The 22,324-nt window shown below is 38.7% G+C and overlaps 1 long non-coding RNA gene across 3 annotated transcripts in view; it reads left to right on the top strand.

Annotated features, from left to right (window-relative positions):
• Positions 1 to 22,324, top strand: part of LOC149119702 (uncharacterized) — a 174,605-nt gene that overhangs the window by 142,985 nt on the left and 9,296 nt on the right. For all 3 annotated transcript variants that reach the window (XR_016227886.1, XR_016227885.1, XR_016227887.1), the window contains one exon: positions 9,462 to 9,600. This is a non-coding gene — a long non-coding RNA (uncharacterized LOC149119702). The remainder of the gene's footprint in view (positions 1 to 9,461; positions 9,601 to 22,324) is intronic.

Raw genomic sequence — 22,324 nt, 5'->3', positions numbered from 1 at the left:
GGTGTTCCTAGGAAATGGAAGTATACTGGGGACATTGTAGAAGCGATTTTTGCAGTGGCAAAGTACATGTACAAGGTCAGGGATTCCCAGACTTGATCCGTGGACTGACTCTCTCATCCCCATCACGTTTACTTTGATAGGTCAGAGATGAGAACTGCCAATCTAGGTGATTGTTAAACTGCCTTCAGCTCAAAGGTTAACGATCTATAAATTAGAGTTCGGTCCATAAGTCATGGACTTTGTTGATTTCATCAAATGAGTTCCCCTCTTTATCCTTTTTCTTAGGATTCCACTATTTGCACCCACATGTATCATTAAATGATTTCCTAACCATAATAAACTCCTTAAATGATTTTAATTCATCTTCATTTATTTATTTATCCATTAAGTCTAAGTTTAGTCAAACTATACATTTAAGAATCATAATTTTTTGATATCAAATAATTCATTGGTATTAGTTTAACTTTTCTCATAATTCAGTACCCCCCCTTTTAAAAAAAGATTTATTGATTTATTTGAAAGTCAGAGTTACACACAGAGAAAAGGAGAGGCAGAGAGAGAGAGAGAGGTCTTCTTTCTGCTGGTTCACTCCCCAATTGGCCGCAATGGCTGGAGCTGCGCCAATCCGAAGCCAGAAACCAGGAGCTTCTTCCAGGTCTCACATGAGTGTGCAGGGGCCCGAGGACTTGGGCCATCCTATACTGCTTTCCCAGGCCATAGCAGAGAGCTGGATCAGAAGTGGAGCAGCCGGCACCCATATGGGATGCCGACACTGCAGGCAGTGGCTTTACCTGCTACGCCACAGTGCCTGCTCCTAGTACCCTTAATTTATACATAATGTGACTTGCTGTTGTCAAGGCTTTCCAGAGATATCTTCTGAAACCTGAATTTGAAGAATTAGAAGTTGCTCAAATGTACCATGACACAATAATTATAAAAGGCAAGAGCATTTATGCCGTATGACCCTGAGGAAGCATCATTTCCCTGCTGTATGTCAACTTCCTCATCTGGATTATTTGTCACGCATTTTCAATGAGACAGTATTATCCTTCACTGTATGGTTTTCATAAATTTTGATATTCCTATTATTTTTCTGGATGACATTTGGCATCTGGAATCATTTATTTTTAAAATATTTTTGCATTTTTCATTTTTAGAAGACCTAAACATCAAAGTAAAATAAGTTTAACCCATAGTTGAAATTTACTTGTACTTGTTATTAATGTATAAAAAACACAACAAAGGAAAAAAAGTTATGAGACTGCAAAAGTAGGGGGAAATTTAACAAGATGGGGCTTTTCTTGAGAAAAGGTTTTGTTCAGCAGTGTGGATTTCTTATTGAAAGTATTAGGGCCATAAGCTGATGATTTGAACCCTTTTATTTGGGAAAGTGTTTTAAACATGTTGCTTTCAGTTTTTATGTATATTGGGTATCATGAATCCTCACAGCTTCTTTTCATGTCCTTATAACATGGACATGTATGAGCCAATTATAATAATATGGTTCTTATCAGGGCCTTAGACTGTTTTGAATGATTGCAAAATGCAATTATAAAAAGTATCTCTTTATAATCCCTTTTAATGTCTTTGAAAAAAAGTTGAGTATAAAAAAGTATCTGGGTTTTAAACAGAAGAAGCTATAAATGTACTGTTTTTATAATAACTGAAAAATCCTATTAGGTTTTCATAACTCCTCTAACTCTTGTTTCTTTTCACTTTAATTTTTAGTGTATCCTTGTGCTGTAGGAAAGACACTTTTGGTTACATATTGACAAGTTGGTTTCTTCTTCTTCATTATTTACTTGCAGAGTGAACATAATTCAGTAAGGGTAAGAGAAATAATCTCTTGCTAAAAGTACCTAATTCTACATCATTTCCCATTATGCTAAGAATTGAACAGTAAATCAGAATTTTTCCTCACTCTGGAAGAAGCACTTAATTTTAACTGAATGTCAAATCGTTAAAGGTAACAAAGATGGAGTGTACGCAGAAGCATTTGGAAAGAGTTATGATTCTATTCTAATTATACCAATTTATTTTTAATGAAAATATTCTCCTGTAATTATTTTGATAATTCTCTTAAAAATTTCCTCCTCCTTTACTCCACAGTTAGTATACCACTTGTATGTAGCATGGGCAGTTGCCACAAATTTCTTTACGTTAAGTCAATAAGATTAAAATTTCACACATGACCACACGAAGGATGAGAACATCCCCAGATCCCTTCAGGAATTACTTTAGTTGCTTTATTTTGAAGTCATTTGACCAATAATAAGTTGAAAAGATAGACATCATCCATAAAAACAATGCATATGTAGCATACTTCTAGTTCATTCTTTGTTTCTGAATTTTGTTTGCCTACGCCTTATATACCTAGTCTTTGATTTAGTAGGTTGAGGTTTTTTTTTTTATTTTTTTGAAAGACATATTTAGTTAAGTAATTGCTATGTCATTTAATGTTTGGTTTCTAGGAATAAAAGTTACTTATTTGTTTATGCAGTTAAGTGTTTGACTCATAGCTATTTAAGCTACTCAAAAGTAACTGTTCTGCCCCCACAAATAAATGTTGCTGTGACACCATATAATACTCTTTTGTTTAGTGCCTTGCCTAGTGCTCTCAGAAACCACTTGGGGGGCCGGCGCCGTGGCTCACTAGGCTAATCCTCCGCCTTGTGGTGACCGGGTTCTAGTCCCGGTCGGGGTGCTGGATTCTGTCCCGGTTGCCCCTCTTCCAGGCCAGCTCTCTGCTGTGGCCCGGGAGTGCAGTGGAGGATGGCCCAAGTGCTTGGGCCCTGCACCCACATGGGAGACCAGGAGAAGCACCTGGCTCCTGCCATCGGATCAGCGTGGTGCACCGGCCACAGCGCTCCAGCCGCGGTGGCCATTGGAGGGTGAACCAACGGCAAAGGAAGACCTTTCTGTCTGTCTCTCTCTCTCACTGTCCACTCTGCCTGTCAAAAAAAAAAAAAAAGAAAGAAACCACTTGGATAGTATGATCTTTATTCATATTTTAGCATATTATTGATAAAATAATCTTAGAGAATTTTTATTACATATTTTACTGAATTCAAGATACTTCTCATAAGTACAATGCATACTCTTGTTGATCCTATTTCGAGAGAAGTACTTTTCATGTTTGAATTACAAATTTATTATATTTTGGGTTTTTTAAAAGATTTTATTTATTTATTTGAGAGGTAGAGTTATAGCCAGAGGGAGAGACAGAGAGAAAGGTCTTCTATTTGCTGATTTACTCCCCAAATGGCTGTAACGGTGGAGCTGAGCTGATCTGAAGCCAGGAGCCAGGAGCTTCTTCCAGGTCTCCCATATGGGTGTAGGGGCCCAAGCACTTAGACCATCTTCTACCACTTTCCCAGGCCATAGCAGAGAGGTAGATTGGAAGTGGAGTAGCCAGAATGTGAACTGGCACCCACATGGGATGCCAGCGCTGAGGCAGAGGCTTTAACCTACTATGCCACAGTGCTGGCCCCTATATTTAGTTTTAAAACTTAGCAATTTTAACATTTTGTCACATTCACTTCAAATGTATACATATTCATACACATATATACCATTTTTCCCTTGAAATCAAAAATATTAATGACAGAGTGAGGGATTCATGACAGTTATTATAATGTGGAGAAAGAAGAGTATATTGTCATTTATCTGATGATTCAGTTAAGCAGTGTTAATAACACAAATAAATGTTATATTTGTCTTTCTGAGTCTGGCTTATTTCACTTAGTATAATGATCTCCAGTTCCATCCATTTTCTTGCAAATGTCAGGATTTCATTCATTTTTATGGCTGAGTAATACTCCATCATGTATATATATCACATTTTCCTTATCCAATCACCAGTTAATGGGATATCTAGGTTGATTCTATATCTTTATTGTTGCGAATTGATCTGCTATAACCACAAGAGTGCTGGTGTCTCTTTCATATGATGATTTCATTTCCTTTGGATATATTCCCAGGAGTGAGATAGTAGCTGGGTCCTCTGGTAGATGTATTTTTAGTTTTCTGAGGAATCTCTGTACTGTTTTCCATAATGGTTGTATGAATTGCAATTTCACGAACAGTGTATTAGGGTACCTATTTCTTCACAACCCTGCCAGTGTTTATTGTATTTTGATTTTTTGGATGATAGACTTTTTTTTTAAGATTTATTTATTTGAAAGGCAGAGTTACAGAGAGGCAGAGGCAGAGAGAGGTCTTCCTTCCACTGATTCACTGTTTGTGTGGGGAGCAACTGGGAGCAACTCAGACTAGACTAAGTTACTGGAATTAAGACTTATTCTATGCATCTGCTCTCCCACAATATGGCGCTGGGAGAGGAGGAAACAGCTTCTACACAGCTGCCTCCAGTTCAACCAATAAACAGCAGGACCTGCTCCTGATTGGAGGAGAGCAGCGTACTCGGCGTGTGGGTAGCAGAGTTGGGATTGGTGGAAGAGGACTATAAAGGAGGAGAGAGACAACATGCACCAAGAACACCTGAGGAACATCTGAGCAGCCCCTGAGAGAGCCGGCTGGTGGTGTGCCGCTCCCCCGCGGAAGTGGGGAAAGTGGCAGGGGGAACCGCCCTTCCACGGAGGTGGAAGGGTTGGTAGCCAACCGGGGAAGAACCAGCAGCAAACCCGGGGAGGGCCGAGCAGACAAAAGAACAGTGCAGGGTCCTGTGTCGTTCCTCTGCGAAGAGGGGGAGCGACATAATGGTGCCGTGACTCGGATAGGAAACCTAGGCAGGGCTTAGTGTTGTTCCTCCACGTAGAGGGGGAGCGACAGTTTGGAGTGAGCTGAAACCTCATTGTGGTTTTTATTTGCATTTCTCTGATGGCTAGTTATCTTGAGCATATTTTCATGTGTCTGTTGGCCATTTGGATTTATTTTTTATAAAGATTTTTATTTATTTGAGAGAGTTACAGACAGAGGGAGAGATGGAGCTTCGTCGGGGTCTCCCATGTGGGTACAGGGGCCCAAGCACTTGGGCCATCTTCCCCTGCTTTCCCAGGCCACAAGCAGAGAGCTGGAATGGAAGAGGAGAAGCTGTGACCTGAACTGGTGCCCATATGGGATGCCAGTGCTGCAGGCAGAAGCTTAGCTTTTTACGGCACAGCACTGGCCGCTCAGTTGGATTTCATTCTTTGAAAAATGTCTGTTCATGTCTTTTGCCTATTTCTTAACGGAATTGTTTGTTTTGCTGTTGTTGAGTTTCTTGATTTCCTCATATATTCTGTGTATTAGTCCCTTATTGGATATGTGGTTTGTAAATATTTTCTCCCATTTCTTTTGGTGGTTTCTTTGCTTTCTTGATTGTTTCCTTTGCTGTGTAAAAGCTTTCCATTTTTACTTCTTCAAGTGCTTATGAGTAAAAAACTGGGTATGTCAAGAATTCATAGGATTTATTTTCAGAACAAGTAGACATTAGACACATTTCTTAAAATTTCAGTCCCCATTAAGGTTTAATTTCCAGTATACCAGCTGTGTGATCAGTATTGCAAGTACTGTCCATACCTTTCATGTGGCCAAACAGATCATATTAGATTCACATAATCATGTTATTTTGTTAATTCTGTGCACCATGCTTCTGCCTCTAGGTTCATGGAATTTTTTTCTACCACTGTATATCTTTATGACATCTGATGATCTTTCTGCTGTTAAATTTGTTATTGAACAGATTATTACCGTTAATTCTAATTTTTAATTGTATATAATCGTATTGAGTCTCAGTGACACTCTATTTAACCTCTCTGTATGAGAATTTCAAGCTGCTTTCCTCATACTGTTGCTATTGATATAAGACAGCTGAACTATGGCTTCTAAATATCTTTCCTGTTATTTTCTCATGAGAATTCCTGAGGGCTTTTTCCAAGTGCTTTACTTGCTTTGTTGTATGCACTTTCTTTTTTTTTTTTGACAGGCAGAGTGGACAGTGAGAGAGAGAGACAGAGAGAGAAAGGTCTTCCTTTTTGCCGTTGGTTCACCCTCCAATGGCCGCCGCTGCAGCCGGCGCACCGCGCTGATCCTGGCAGGAGCCAGGAGCCAGGTGCTTTTCCTGGTCTCCCATGGGGTGCAGGGCCCAAGCACCTGGGCCATCCTCCACTGCACTCCCTGGCCATAGCAGAGAGCTGGCCTGGAATGTATGCACTTTCATACGTCAGATTCAGGCACACAATAATTTAAGGGATTTCCTTTCTTTTATATAGTTTCAGCTTTATTATTTATTTATAAATATTTATTTATTTGAAAGGCAGAGTTACAGAGAGGGAGAGACAGAGAGAGAAAGAGAGATATTCCATCCACTGTTTTCACTCCTCATATGGCTGCCATGGCCAGGCATGGGCCAGGATAAAGCCAGGAGCTTGGAATTCCATCTGAATATCCCACATGGGTGGCAAGGGCCATCTGCTGCTGCTTTTCCCAGGCTAATTAGCAAGGAATTGGATTGAAGTGGAGCAGCTGGGACTTGAACCTGCACCCAGGTATGCTGGCATCACAGATGGCATCTTAACCCACTGAGCCACAATGCCGGCCTCGTTCTCACTGTAAAGCTTCTTAATTAGATTGTACTATTTCTTATCAAGCATTTTCTTCAGGTTTTCTCTAAGATGAACCCAGCGCTTTACGTGATGGAGATAATAACTTCCTGCTCACCGATACTTCCTCCATTTTTTACCTTTGTGCTTTCTGTGTATTTTCATTCTTCCTAATTACCTGTAGCGTGAGAGTTATTCTGTAAGACCTTCTCTTCCTTCCTTCTGGAAAATCACATTTGTAACACTAATAATTTGTGACATCCACAGTCAAGAATACAAACCTAAAACTCACTCGTGAATTCCTGCAGATGAATGAAACACCGTTTCCCTTAGCATTCTTCCCTTTAGGGCCTCGGGTTGAACTACTATTTCTTAATGATTTCTCTTGGAGATCCCTCCTTCCTGCTCTCACAGCCTCGTGTAAACTGGTCGTGTAAACTGTTGAAACAGTTGTGCAATCTGTCATGCCTGTTTGACAGCTAGGACATTGGCAGTGCGTGTTACTTTTGGGCTGAACATTATATGATATTTCAATTTCAGTCACATTTACTAGCTTATAGCTACCTAGATCTTTGATGGCAAGCTGCAAATTTCAGTATTTCATTGGATCATGAAATAATGGAATTGGAAGGGATTTGTATAGTTTATTCAGTCGTTTCTCTGGCTCAAAGAATGGCGACAGCTACCAAATATGGAGTATTTATTGTATGTAGTTATTAACTTCATGGGAAAAGAATTTTGCCTCGGGCTATCTAAAACTTGATACTAGAGGAGAGATGTTTTAATAGGGATGATATAAAATTTCACTTCATTGATTTATTTAATTCTTTATTCATCAAAAATTACTGAGTACCTATTATGTTAGAGGTGGTGGGATGGGTGTTAGAAATTTCTCCATGAATGAGACAGACATGATCTTTGCTCTTACAGAGAGCAAAGTCTGTTAGGGGGACACACATCCAATAGTCACTCACTACTTATTTTAGATTAAGATAAGAGTTAGTAGACAGAGTGAGCTGAGTGTAGAATAATAGAAATGAAATAGGAAAGATACACAAATTTCATTTTTAACATCTCACATATCTTACAAAACAGATGTCTTGGATTTGGGTGTTGATAACAACAAATAAGAACAAGGTACTCATAGTTGAATAACAAGGCTTCTGTTGATAATGATTTTTTTAAATTGTTGAATAAAATAAGTGACATTACTTTTAAGGAATGCCAGATAGGTCTTATAGCCCTTAAAACCTTTCAACTTATCTACTACTTTTTTTTCCTCTAACTCACATTTTAAAATTTATTTTCATTGTCATGTCATAATTATACATATTGATGGTATATAGTGTGATAATACACGTATACAATGTATAATGATTATAATTTTGAACTCTTCTAGTTTTTTATAAAATGTATAATTTTATAACCTTTGTAGCATATAAGTACCCTACTATGTTGTAAAATATTAGAATTTGTTCCTCTTATGTAACTGTATTTTGATGCCCATCATCCAATCTCCCTCTATCCCTTCTTCCTCTTACCCTACACAACTTCTAATGACCACTATTCTACTCTCTACGTCTATGAAATCACATTTATTCTGAATTACAGAATAAGGGAAGAAAGTTCTTGAGGCTATTTTGAGTACCAGTGAACTGATCTGAGAATCATTGTGCAGAAACATGGGCCTTTTAACCTAACATCCAATATTTTTCTCTTGGTCTAGTGACAGGGTACATCAACAACACATTAAAGGGAAGAAAAAGAATTCCAAGGCACTATTTTTATTATATGTGGTGAGTGTATGTGTTTGTACATGCACATGTACATACTTAACCGACTAAAAATCTCTCTATTTTCCTATAACATTGTCAACTATAAGTTTTGCCAGTGTTGGCAACAGTTTTCACATAACTCTGTCAGTTTCCTATTTGAAAGGTGAAATGAAAAAATAATTTTAAAAAGCCCACATAGTTTTGTTTTGAATTCTAAGTGAAAGACATATTCATTTCTGGGGTGTCTTTTTTTAACATATAAGAAGCTGAGCATGCTCAATCTACTAATGGGCAAGTAATGATAGCCACACCATGGCTGCATACATACATTAACATTTACATTGAGGGCAATAGCAACCATTATTGTACTATTCCTTGTCTTCCTACCTCAGGGTACCATGTCCAGAACACAGTTTGGGGAATGGAGTGGGAAATCCACGACCACAGCAGGAATGCTGGCCTCTAAAGTTTAATATAACTCTTCAATGATATGAGACTATCTCAGGCCTGCTACTGATATCACAAGGTTTGAGATTTAACAACACACACATCTATGCACACATGGATACACATGTAGCCCAGGGAGGCAGGCCTAACATCAATGGGTGAGCTTCTCTTCATGGAGTAAGGGTGTCCCATTTACTGCATCCGCCAACAGAAGCAGGCTGAGGTTGATGATCCTTTCTGATCTGGGTCCTATTTTAGCTCTTATTTGATACAAAGAAGTATTTTTCGGGGCACAAATTTGAGATTCTGAAATTCACTTTACTCTGTGTTAGGGCAAAACCATTTCTCCAGAATATTTCTAATGGTAACATATTTGCCGGTGTATTTGCTGAGCTTAGGTATTTCCAACTGTTTACAACTTGATTTGCCACGTGCTCAAGAGACTCTCTCAGCACCAAAACATTCCTGTTAGCATGGCACAGCAAGCAGTGCATGATAGAGGCAGCATATGGCTCCTCTCACCTTCTTTGCAATTGAAGAGGTTTTAAGGCAAAGTCAGAAGGAAACACATCCCTTCTGCCAAATGGCTTTCCTTTTATTCTCTTTAGTAGCAATAAGAAATTCTAGGCAGATGTGTAAGGGATAAGGCCATCCAAATCTGCACCTGCAACTGAAATGCAATTTCCTTGCTTTCCAGTGGATTTTACTCACTATTGAGCTGATTCTGCATGTGACCCTGCTGGATTCTGATCTTTTACAAAAGCGAAATGATGATAGGAAGCCCAAAGGACCTTCCTCAATTCATTGTTAAACAGGCATAGGGATGAGCTCTGCCGGTGAGTAATGTGGTTACATGTCTGTGCTGAGGTGTTCCGACACAGCCTTGAAGTCTTTAACTATAAATCATACTCTCAAGCTTCCATCACTCTTTACCATGCATATGGAGTTGCTACACTACCATGGGACTGGAAATAAAACTCTATTCTTGTAGAGGTTATCACAGTACACAAAGGTTATCCTGCCACCAATAGAAAAGCAAATATAAAAACACATGAACTGTTGAATTGGTTAACTTGGCATGTCCTGAAACATCAGAAATGCATGTCCTTGAACATCAGAAATGTAGTGAGAGAAGAGCATTTTGAATTGCGGTTCTTTTCTATGAGAGGCATCAGTGTATAGACTTGAAAGAGTGGGATTGGAGGAAATGATTTTGGAAGTGAGACCAGATAAAATCTCTAGGTCAAGAAATAAAAACTTAAAGGTTGTTTCTTGCCTGACAGGTAGCAGACAATATGGAGAGGTGCCATTTGAGGAAAAATGGAGAGTGTATTCCCCACTGAAAAGTATCATATTAAATCATAATGAAATAAAGCAAAACTCTGTTGCTCACCTCCAAATTAAAAAACGAAACAGAACACCAAAACAAAACATCCAGGCAAAATTCAACCTGTGGACTACCAATTTTTAACTTCTCCAAAATCTTTTTTAAATTAATTGCTTATTTAAAATTTAAATTAGTTCTTAACAGATTTGTTATGGCTTATAAGTACAATTCTAACAACATAAGGATATTCCCTTCTTATTTTTCTTTAAAATTTCAGTTGAGATTTTCAAGTTAAAAACTCATTGCTTTATCAATTGGAACTAATTATCTCACATACTTTTTTTCCTTAGATAAACTATTAACTAATAAATACAAGTGTAAATAATAATAGCAAACCATTTTCCACAGATACATTTAAAAATTTCTTCTGCTTATTTTTTTATTTTTTTATTTTTATTTTTTTGACAGGCAGAGTGGACAGTGAGAGAGACATACAGAGAGAAAGGTCTTCCTTTGCCGTTGGTTCACCCTCCAATGGCCACCGCAGCTGGAGCGCTGTGGCCGGTGCACCGCGCTGATACGATGGCAGGAGCCAGGTGCTTCTCCTGGTCTCCCATGGGGTGCAGGGCCCAAGTACTTGGGCCATCCTCCACTGCACTCCCTGGCCACAGCAGAGAGCTGGCCTGGAAGAGGGGCAGCCGGGACAGAATCCGGCGCCCTGACCGGGACTAGAACCCGGTGTGCTGGCGCCGCAAGGCGGAGGATTAGCCTAGTGAGCCATGGCGCTGGCCCTGCTTATTTCTATGTAATTACAAATTTTTTAGTTTTGTCATGGTACTTGTTTTCATCATGACTTCATTTTATTGAATTCTCCTTTGTAAATCATTTTCATAGTTCAGACTAATAGGATTGTTCACCAGGAAACACGGAAGAACAACTAGGGAGTGAAATCTGAGGGAGGAGGCAAAATGGAAGGTGGAATAAATGATGTAAACTGCTAAGGGCAACCAAAAGGCAATGAGCAAGGGAGGCCTGTGGCAGCCTGAGAAAGGTTCCAATGTCAGAAGGAAGGGGGGGGGGAGAATCCAAGCAAGTCAGTGCACTGCTCTTTCCCATTTCTCCTTTCTCCATGAGAAATATCTTAGGAGCAATAAGAAGAGGACATTTCTACAGGGAACTCTCACCATGTATTTTCTATTTCTTGTAAGCCTTCTAAATCAAGGCAAAAATGTATTCTGCATGCTGTCTGTATGCTTGTCTGTACTAAAGTGATGATCTATTAAGAACAGTTTGGGCACAGTGGGAAGAAGCTGGACTGCAGCTCCCTAGGCTTAGCCATTAATAGACAAACTGAATGCTTCCGTTTGGGGCAAATAAGATGGGGAGTACCTGGCTCTGTTGTTAGAAAGACATTTAACTGAAAGAGTTTTCAGATGACTGTATTTCCATTCTTTGTGTGCATGACCAGGTGTCCCATAGAGTTCCAAGTCACTTTAGAATAATATGCAATTATGTGTGAGTCCTCTTCTCCCTGCAGTCTCTGTCTGACATAGGCACCAAAAACGGGACTCTGAGAAGGGATTGGAGCAGCTGATGACCAGCAGGGAGGACACAGTGCAGTGTGAAAACATGACACAGAATCAGTTCCAAAGTCAATGACAGAGTACTTGCAAGGAACTAAAAATCACTCGTCTGGCAATGGAGGAACATTCATCTACAGGTCTCCTTTAAGGACTGAACAGAAGCATTGTGAATTTAGGCAATGTTTTATGTGTGCTTTATCTTGCTGTCAGACATGATTTTTTTCAATATAAAAATTCAATCCTAAGTAGCTTCAAAGCTCCAACCTCACAGCTCAAGTCCAGGTTTTATTTTTTTTTTTAAGAAGCAGTTTTGTGTATCATCAGTGTTAATGAAAACATTATGTTCAATTCCTAAGTTGAATTGTGAATTTGAAATATGAAGTTCTCAGAACCATATGCTCGTGTTCAAAACTGATGTCTTTGTAGCTGTGCCTATTCAGGGCACGAAGATATATAGAAGTAAATGTGCATTTGAATGTGCAGGTTATACTTTATCATTAAGGCTGATTATTTATAGAAGCAGAGAAAGCAGAGTGCTGTCAAAATGGCTTTAAATAAAACAAACAAGCCACTGCAAAAAGGTATGGTTTGCAGCAGGAGTACTTGCTATAATCAGGATGCTTTATCTTTAGTAGAAAGAGCTGGTCATGGCTATCGCTGCAAGCAAAGCACTTTGGAACAGCTGGATAAAATGCTGGAGGAGAGATGCAGCTGGGCTCTTCCTCGCTGGAGAGGAAGATGGATCCCTTGGAGGTAGTCTCAGCTGAAACCTCCAATGCACTAGCTGGCTCAGTTCTCCCAGTTAAGCACACTGTGTTTTCCAGAAACTGTGTTTTTCCAAAGGTTTGTATAACATGAACTTTGTATGCTGGATGAAAAATAAAGCAATCTCCTAGAAAGGGGCAATACATACCTCTTACATCCGGATTAAACATACAGATAAAATATTTTTTAAGTAATGCTGATTTGTGCAGCAGATCTAGTTAGTAAGCACTTTGGTTAACAAAGAATCTCAGCCCTGTCGGTTAGCTGAGTGAATTGCCACGTATCTTAATCTCAGTGGGCCTCAATCTCCTTATCCATAAAATTGTGATAACAATGGCATCTTATTTCTCCAGAAATTCTCATTCACAAATGAACAGGCTTTCCTTCAGGTTAGGCAAGATCTCTCCAGTATTGTAGCTAGTGATACAGTGTTGCTGTTTATTATACAACTTGTAAGGTTCTGTCAATGACACCTTTTAATCTGCTGGGTGAGCTACTTTTGGTGGGTCCCAATTTAACTGCTATATATGTCTAGACACAGTGAATAGCTATATTTCAATCACTTTCCCTTTAAGTTTAGCAACTGACAATCTGAAATCCTCACAAGATTTTTGTTGATGCAAAGCTCAGATTCCTTCTGACGAGAATGTCACTGTTTATATGGTCTTTTAAGTTCCAATTCTACAAGACCTTGTTCCATTGCCAATGACAGTCTTGTTTCCAGCTATTGATGGTATATATATATATATATATATATATACACACACACACACAAACACATTGGCCTGACTAGGTATTCATGGGTTTATTTATGCTTATTCTTATGTTTATTTATGATGCTTAATTCATATTTGACAGAATGCTATCTGCCTAACTGATATCTATTCTATCTTTCATAGTTAATAATAGGACCCAATTTTATCCTGGATGGTTTATGGGTTGTAAATGAGAGCTGGAGTGGGATTTCCAGGAACTCTTTTTTGCTTCCTGCCAATAATAGGGACATTATGGCCAGAGCCCTAGTAGCTATACTGAACCACTGGATAATCTTGAGTGTGGAAGTCAATGCAAAAGATAGATCAAAAATATAAAAATTCATCCTTTGTGATCTTGGAGTTATCATTAATAACTCAGATTTGCCTACATTGAAATATCTTTTATTTTTTAAAAAATTAATTTTTAAAAATCTGATATAAGCCCTTGTTGTTTAAAGTTTCTGTTCCTGTTTCTAGATGATCCAGTCATACTTTTCTGAGCATGAGTTTTGAGAACAAAGTCAGTCTAGTAATATTTTAGTAGTGGTTATATTGGTTACACATAAAAAATTGGAAGAGAAGGTATTCACATGTTATGGGGTATGGATAGTGAAGGTTACTTTTTCAGTGCAAATGCCCTGTCCCAGTCCCCCAAAAAGACATCACCAGCAAGTTTTAAAAAGCAGAAACTCAGGGATTCAAATAAAAGTATAATCTTTAACTGAAGTTTTAGTCAAATAGAATGTGACATTCATCTCAAAATTGAGATTAACAAAAGCCCTTTTGTCCCATTCAGTGGTTATCTACATTTTCCTCCTCTATCAGCATTTTTTTCAAAATTGCAAACCTATGTCTTATTTTAAACTTTTATATTTGAAATATAGGTCCATAGGCTGAAGGTAGTGTAGAAAAACACCATGTGCCTTCGCTCAGTTTTCTCCCAGTTGCTACATCCTAAATAACTGCAGTACAATATGAAAATAATGAAATTAACTTGGATACTGTGTGTGTGCATGTGTGTGTGTGTGAGAGAGAGACAGAGAGAATATGTAAATATATAGTTCGTTTTCAGTTAATGTAGATTCATGTAACCACCATCACAACCCAAATATAGTTCTATTCCATCACTGCAGAGATCTACCTCATGCTACCCTTTATGTCCCACATCATTAAGCTTTGGAGAGTAATAATTTGTGTTTTCATCTCTATAATTTTCTCATTTAGAAAATAATATTATTAATAATAAATGGAATAATAAAATTTTGACCATTTAAAATATATTTATTTACTAGAGACACACACACAGAGACGGACTGGCAGAGATCTTCAATCTGCTGGTTTACTCCCCACTTGCCAGTGGTGAGGACTGGGTCAGGCTACAACCAGGATCTTGGAACTCAATCTAGGTTCCTCATGTGGGAGGCAGGAATCTTATTACTTGAGTTGTCACCTGCTTCCTCCAAGGGCATGCATTAGCAGAAAACTAATTACGAGTGGAGCTGGGATTCCAGTCTAGGCACTCCAATATGGGATATGGGCATCTTTTGAAAATTAATTAATTAATTATAAAGTTAAGTTTTAGAGAAGGGGAGAGAGAGAGAGAGAGAAATCTTCCATCCACCGGTTCATTTCCCAGATGGCCAAAATGACCAGGGTCAGGCCACGCTGAAGCCAGGAGCCAGGAGCTTTACCTGGGTCTCTCATATGAGTGGCACTTGGGCCATCTTTCACTGCTTTTCTCAGGCCAGTAGAGTGCAAGATGGAATAAGGAGCAGCTAGGACTCAAATCAGTGCCGATATGGGATGCCAAAATGACATTAATAAAAGATTTTTGTTTCTACTACAGTTGAAGATTCATACAATGATGTCAAACTTGCTATAGAGGGAAAATAAATTTTTGTGAAAATGCGTCTCCTTTACAAAAATCTGTGCTGAAATTGAACCTCAACTAGTAGCCCTTTATAACTGTACATGGCTCATGGTATATGTGTTAAAATAGTCCCAAACTGTGTTTGTAAAGCCCATGCATCCATCACAAACCTGATGCTTCCAAACTGGTGAATTTTTTTGCAAAGCAAAAGGGTTAGCAGGTTAGTTTGAATCAAGCAAAACCCTGAAAAAAGCAAATCTCTTTTGATGGGCAGGCCTCAAAAGCTTGTGGAAGGCTGCTGGTTCAACTAAGCATTGATTAAGCATGTGGATGCTTATCTGATGCTTATTCAAACTTATCTGAAATTGAACATCTTTGTTCTAAAAAACTAGGCCAAAGATCTGATACTGATTTTGATGCTTTGGTCATAATAGGTCACAAGTATTAAAACAGTAAGCCCAACTAGGAAGTGGAGATATGGCTGGCTTTAAAAGTAGGGGGATTAGAAATCAAGCTGTCACAATTTTGAAAATGTGGGGTAGCAATGATTCTCAGTGAAGTGGGTGGCTCATATCCTTATCAGCGAAGGAAAATTATCATGTTAGTTTTATCTACATGGAAATTTATCTCATCTTTTAAAAATCATGAGTTAATTTAAGATTTCATATAACACTAAAGAAGAACATAGACTTTGTGTGTTTATTGTGGGGAGCAACTCGGACTATACTGTTACTGGAATTAAGACTTATTCTATGCATCTGCTCTCCCACAATATGGCGCTGGGAGAGGAGGAAACAGCTTCTACGCAGCTGCCTCCAGTTCAACCAATAAACTGTAGGACCTGCTCCTGATTGGAGGAGAGCAGCATACTCGGCGTGTGGGTAGCAGAGTTGGGATTGGTGGAAGAGGACTATAAAGGAGGAGAGAGACAACATGCACCAGGAACATCTATCTGAAGGAACACCTGTGCAGCCCCCGAGAGAGCCGGCTGGCGGTGTGCCGCTCCCCCGCGGAAGTGGGGAAAGTGGCAGGGGGAACCCCCCTTCCACGGAGGTAGAAGGGACGGTAGCCAACCCGGGAAGAACCAGCAGCAAACCCAGGGAGGGCCGAGCAGACAAAAGAACAGCGCAGGGTCCTGTGTCATTCCTCCACGAAGAGGGGGAGCGACATAATGGTGCCATGACTCGGATATGAAGCCTAGGCAGGGCTTAGTGTCGTTCCTCCATGAAGAGGGGGAGCGACATTTATCAAAAGAAAATATAGAAAAAAGATGGAGTAGATGTATATTTCCATATTCTTCCTACTAAGACACAAGTAAACCTTGGATATTATATGTAAAACATACATAAAAAAGACTGAAAGGTCAGGAGAAGTCTAGACTGGCTAGAAACCTCAGGAACCAAGGATAGACAGAGCTAGAAGGTCACTAGAGAAAGTAAAGTGGTGCATGCACTCTAGAAAATAATTTGGCTGTTTCTCTAAAAACTAAACATGAAACTATCATACAACCCAGCAACTGCACTTCTGGACGCTTACCTCATAGAAATGAATGCTCATGTCTGTACAAAAACCTGCACGCCATTGGTCATAGCATCTTTATTTGTAAAAGCTCCCAACCAGAAAAAATGCAGGAAGGCTTCAATGTTTGAATGGTTCAATAGGTCATGATATAGCCATACCATTGAATACTACATTTATTAATGTCATTTTCATTATGAGAGCTGTATTATGCACACACACATCCTTTATGCACATATTTTAGTTGTTTTTTTATGGTTAGTTTTAAAAAATAGCAAGAAAACAACACTACATTGGAGACAAAATAGAACAGAAGGTCAAATAATTTCTAAATGGTTATTTTATTATATTTTGTCTTTAAATTTATCTTCATTTCAGACCAAAATAGTCACCTAAATTTGCATATTTTTATAAACTCCTGGACGTATTAGTGGGTGTCCACTCTTCACATACAGGTCAAAAGAGAGCTTTCTCTTTGTACTGTTACAAAGAGGTAATTTGAATCATTTAAATTTTTGTTTCCTTATGTTTTTATTATTTTTTTGGTCTTGGAGGTCTTATTTTTATTCTGAGCATTTGTTTGTGTTTTCCCTAAAATAATGGTAACAGTAAAAATAAAGAACCAAAGATTTACAAAGTATCTTTTCTTTTCCTCTTTTCCTTTTATTTTGTATCTGTTGTTCTCTATCAGTAGAGAGAATTTCAGTTAGTTTTGTGAAATGCAACATCTATCTCCCCAAACTTTTTTAAAGGAAAAACATAAACTTTAATCATTTGCAGTTCAGAATGTAGATTCAACTTCACTTACCCATACCTAGGAATACTTCTCAACTTTTCCTCATCTTCCTCCTCGCATGCCTGAGTGCAGTTTTGTGTAGTAAAGGTCCACAAACCCAGGATCCATTATCATCACTGGCATATGTCAGACTAATTTTCATGACAAATACAACTGCCAAACACAGTCTCTCCTCTCTGGGAAAAATTAGTTATTCCACCCAGTGCAAGCTGACATAACAGTAAATTGCGGCGAACTTGGGAAGAGCTAACTTGTTGCTGATTTTCATTGTCCTTCCTCTTTCCTCCTTTCCCTTTTTCCCCTTTCCCCTTCTTTCTTCCTTCTCATTTCCCCCTTCCCCCTTCCCTTCTCCCTCATCTTCTCCTCTTCTCCTTCCTGCCTCTGTCTTATTCCTCTTCCCCCACTGCTTCTTCTTCCTCCTCTTCATTTAAATATATCATGTCTTGTTCTCTTTTCCAAGATGTCCAATGTGATGGCATGCTCTTGAGTCAGTCTTCACATAAGTAACCAACAGTACTACTGACAGCTGTTGCTACTGTGGCAAAATTTCCAATGTGGCATTTTGAACATCTGTGCACACTCCACCTTTCCTGGTTTTTTGAAAGATTGGAAATTCACAGTAGTGATCACAGGTATCATTACAATGAACACAGGTCAGCTTTGATTCTTCAGTTGCCTCAGTTATGTTGCTGCCCATGGAGCAAGGTTTTGTTTGCTCACTTTTAATCTCTCCCTTAGTCAACACTTCGAAGAGTTGTCACACTAATTGTTACTAATCTCAGTACATCCTTTCCAATTGCTGAATATAAGTGTGCTATCTGCCTGCCTGCCTGCCTTCCTTCCTTCCTGTCTCTCTCCTCCCTTCCTTGCCCACTTCCTTGCTCTCTTCTTCCTTCTTTCCCTCATTCCTTCCTCCTTTCCTTCTTTCCCTCTTTCCCAAAGTCAGTTTTTGAACTGGGAGGTAATAGTACTTTGTACTACTTCCTATATGTTCCATCAAATATTCATATGCAGCACTTCTCCAGTGTTCTGGTGGCCAGAAGTCCTGACTGTGGTCTCCATGAGATTCTGAAATGTGAATGTAAGTAATAAGTAGCTGTTTATTCCTAATCATGATATATGAAGTTTCATAAGCAGGTTCAGCTAGACTGGAAAAATCCCAGCTTGCTTTGAAGTTATTCTGGGTTTAGCACTAAGGTCTTCCATCAGACATTGTAGCAAGGCAGTGAAGAAGACATCACTGGCAGCTACATGGAGCAGCTTGCACACTCATCATGTGTCAAACAACTTATACAAGGCCATTTGATTAATTCTATTGAGATATGCATTGCTAAACAAGTAGGAGTTGGAGCTTATTGGATATCTGTCTTCCCAAGATACAGGAAAAAGTCAGCATGGTGGTAACCTTCTATGACTAAGAGTTCTTGATATGTTCTTTAAAAGAGAGAGAGACATGCACTGTAATGTCATTTGCACATCAAGTGGCCAGAAACATGATTTTTTTGTTGTTATTTGCTACTGTCTGTGAGAATTGGAAGCTTGAGTGTAGTGCTCCTTTGGCATGGAATTTGCTGCATGCTTGTTTAGGGGCACTATTTGTTCTACTTTAATGGCCAAGCCTATTTTTTTTCATCACAGACTTTGGATCAAGATTTTATTCCTTATAGGTCCACGTCATCAAAGTCAATGTTAATTATTTCATTTGTGACCACCCCAAAAAGAGTAGTAATCATATATGGCTCCATGTAAGGATAATACAAGCTACTCTAATTTAGCCACTCATACCTATTATTTTGATAATAAGTTGCTCTATTGACTACCCACAAAATAAATTGCCTATAAGACTCTTTGTCAAAGTCTGCTTGGTGAACTCTAGTGGTTCAAGACTGCCTTAGTAGCCATGAACCTTAGTAGCCATGACTATTTTACTATTTGGGTCTCCTTTCATCTCCCCCAGGATAGTGGTATTCAGGATGCCATTGGATTTATCCTGTAGCTTCTCTCTGCAAATATCTTGGCAGATGTAACAAATTGCATCCAGTGTTGACTCTTTCTTGTGTTCTGGGCTATTGAGGTTTATGGCAATGGCTGCCAGATAAGGAATGAGTTCTGACCACCGATTCCCTGGGATGTCTGCACTAACAATATCAGCCATCCCAGTGAGGAAGAACTAAGCTGGTAGATATCTGTACCCATATCCACAAAATAGTTCTCAGATTTTCTATTGAACATTAGCATTAGTGGCTTGCATTTCTGTTTTACATTGTACCTTGACGTTTGGATCCTTAGATGTCAATGGGTTCTTGACTTGTAGATCACCTGCACACCTGCCAATCTGGCTGTTTTCTGAGACTTCCACCAGCCCACACACCAGAACTTTCTATGTAGCTTCTTGTTCAAGCAGAGGTTGAGACATGGTTTTCACCTCGGGTCAATTCCAAGATGAATGGTGGTGGTATCTGCTTCTCTTCATGTGACAGTTGGCACCTTAGGCAACAGCTCTGACTAGGGAGAAGAGTAGAATTGAGTGGCAATGGAAGGTGTCATCACAAATTCATGACTTTTTTCTCTTGGTTAGTGCTCTATCATCTTTTCCTCTTGTCCTACCCCCTTCCTTCTTTTTCTGCTTTTCTGTTGGAGGTGAGAGAGAAAACTTAGGAGTGGGTGAGAGCATGGCTGGATCTTGGTTAGCCAGGACATAAAGAAGAGAGGGAGGCAGTGAATGAACAGAAACCAGTAGGGAGAGAGAGTTTCACTGAACTCTAGATTACAAAAACTAAAAGCTAAGTGATGAATAGTAGAGGTTGTTAAAATGACTTATACTATTTGTGGAGAGTGTGCATGAATATCATTGCTCAGTTCATTGTCTTGGCCAGGTGCCCAAGTAGGTGATGATATCTTATAACTTCAACGATTTCCTTAAGGAAGATGCATTATGTAAGAACTTACAGCCTGCTTATTCACCCAAAGCTTCTTTCATGCCAGCCTATGTGGGAGAATCAAACTCTCATTATTGACTAAGTGTTTTGAAATTCGGATAGATGACAGGAATCTTAAAAGAAAAAAAAAACACAAAAATATGGTTTATATGGAACTATAGGATCATACTTTAGACTTGCCAGCCAGAATTTCACAAATGTACAATGCCACCATTAGAAATAGCATCTGTAAAATATAGAAGTAAAAGAATTGACTGTTTCTTTGCTGGTTCTTAGACTCATCTGGTATAGATCTTAAAGACTGATAGTAACCACATGCATTAAAGTGTCATCTTAACATGCACTTCAAATAAAGCTCAAGGTCATAAGGAGAGCAGAAGTTTAAGAGCAATTTTAGCTTGCTTTCAAACTGTCTAAATTTAGTGACTAGTTATTCCTGTTTTTCCGCATAGTACAAACAAGCTGGGATCGGGGCATTCTGGTGAGTAGGCATGAAAGGAGTGTAGTTCAAGGGCTTTATTCTGGAAGGGGCAGATGAGGCTGCTATAGCCAAGAGGTAAAAGTCAGGAAGCAGGTTCCAAAGATATTGTCTGGAAGAAATCTTTGGCAGATTTGGAAGGACTAGACAGGAAATACATCTGGGACAATTAGAACTAGGGACATATTTCTCATTAGGCACAGACAAGCAGATATATACTTGGGTTTATATTTTGCTGAATTTAGGTAGACATGACTTGAAAGGTTTGCACTGAGAATAGAGGAGCCTTTTTTGCAAAAGCTCTCCAATTTGTTGTTGTAGCTAATTATGGGGGAGAAGTTAGGCGTGCTTATCACCTTGGACATGTCAATTGTGTTTCCCAATGCTGACAAGAAATTTTGTGGACATGGTGAGGTGAATACTTTCCACAAGTTTGGTTTATTATTAAAAATTATTGGGTTTGATCTGTGTCATCTGCCCCATATTTTCAGAGTGCCCAGTTATCTATATCTGGAAAGCCACAAACTACACATGAAGTGTGCAGTCTGGAAGTATTAATGACTCCATTGCTTTTGTAATAAGTATTTTCTAAAGCCTGCTTTAAAATTATGAAATTAAATTCGTGGATACTATTACCTACTGACGCACACTATTAAAGAAAGAAAAGCAACAATATAATGTCTTAATGGTAACATAAAAGGTAAATGAAAGGAAAGTAATTTGTAATAAAATAATATGTATTTCAATATGCAAATACTCAGACAAAACCACTCCAGAAGACATAATAAAGTAGTCAGATGTTTATAACTATCATTAAAATCATTATGAGATGAACGCTAGCAAGGCTGACTTTGTACATACTCAACACTCAAATACCCAAAGACCATGAATGCCATTGCTGTTTCTGATATGATTTTCCCAAAATGGTGAAAAAAATCTTATTGTCATACAAAACAAGGAGTATTTCCTCAAATTATAGTGTGTGAAAAACCTTTTCAACTATATGAATGTGTGTTAGGACATTTGAATGTCATTCAATAAATATATGTTGAGTAGTGCCAATATATGCCAGGCACTGTTCTAGATTCTTGGAATGTGAGAACATTTCAAAAAGTTGGTGGAAAGTTGAATTAAAAGATAATTTTATTTCACTGCAAGAATTTTTGAAGATTCATGCTTAGTTTTTATGTAATATGCATTTTTTTATTAATTTTTGAAGATCCTTCCTAAAGTAGCGAACAGAATAGGCAAACATCCCTATCCTCATGGAGCTTACAGACTCGCTAGGAGTGGAGTGGGAGAGAGACATACTGAACAAATTAAATAGTATGTTGTAAAGTAGTAAGTACCTTGGGAAAAGAAGAGCAGGTGATTGTGTTAGCATTGCCAGGGAATGGTAGAAGGTTAGACTTTTTAAAAAAATGTTTATTCTATGTATTTGAAAAGCAGCATTACAGAGAGAAAGAGGGTGAGGAAAAGAGAGGGGAGAGAAGAGAAGGGGAGGGGAGGGGAGGAGAGGGAATATGATT

Source organism: Oryctolagus cuniculus, chromosome X (assembly GCF_051225735.1).
Source record: "Oryctolagus cuniculus isolate XC-2025 breed Fujian yellow rabbit chromosome X, ASM5122573v1, whole genome shotgun sequence".
Classification (NCBI taxonomy): Eukaryota; Metazoa; Chordata; class Mammalia; order Lagomorpha; family Leporidae; genus Oryctolagus; species Oryctolagus cuniculus.
Note: the sequence above shows the minus strand (reverse complement) of the source record. Positions and strands in the feature narration are given on the sequence as shown.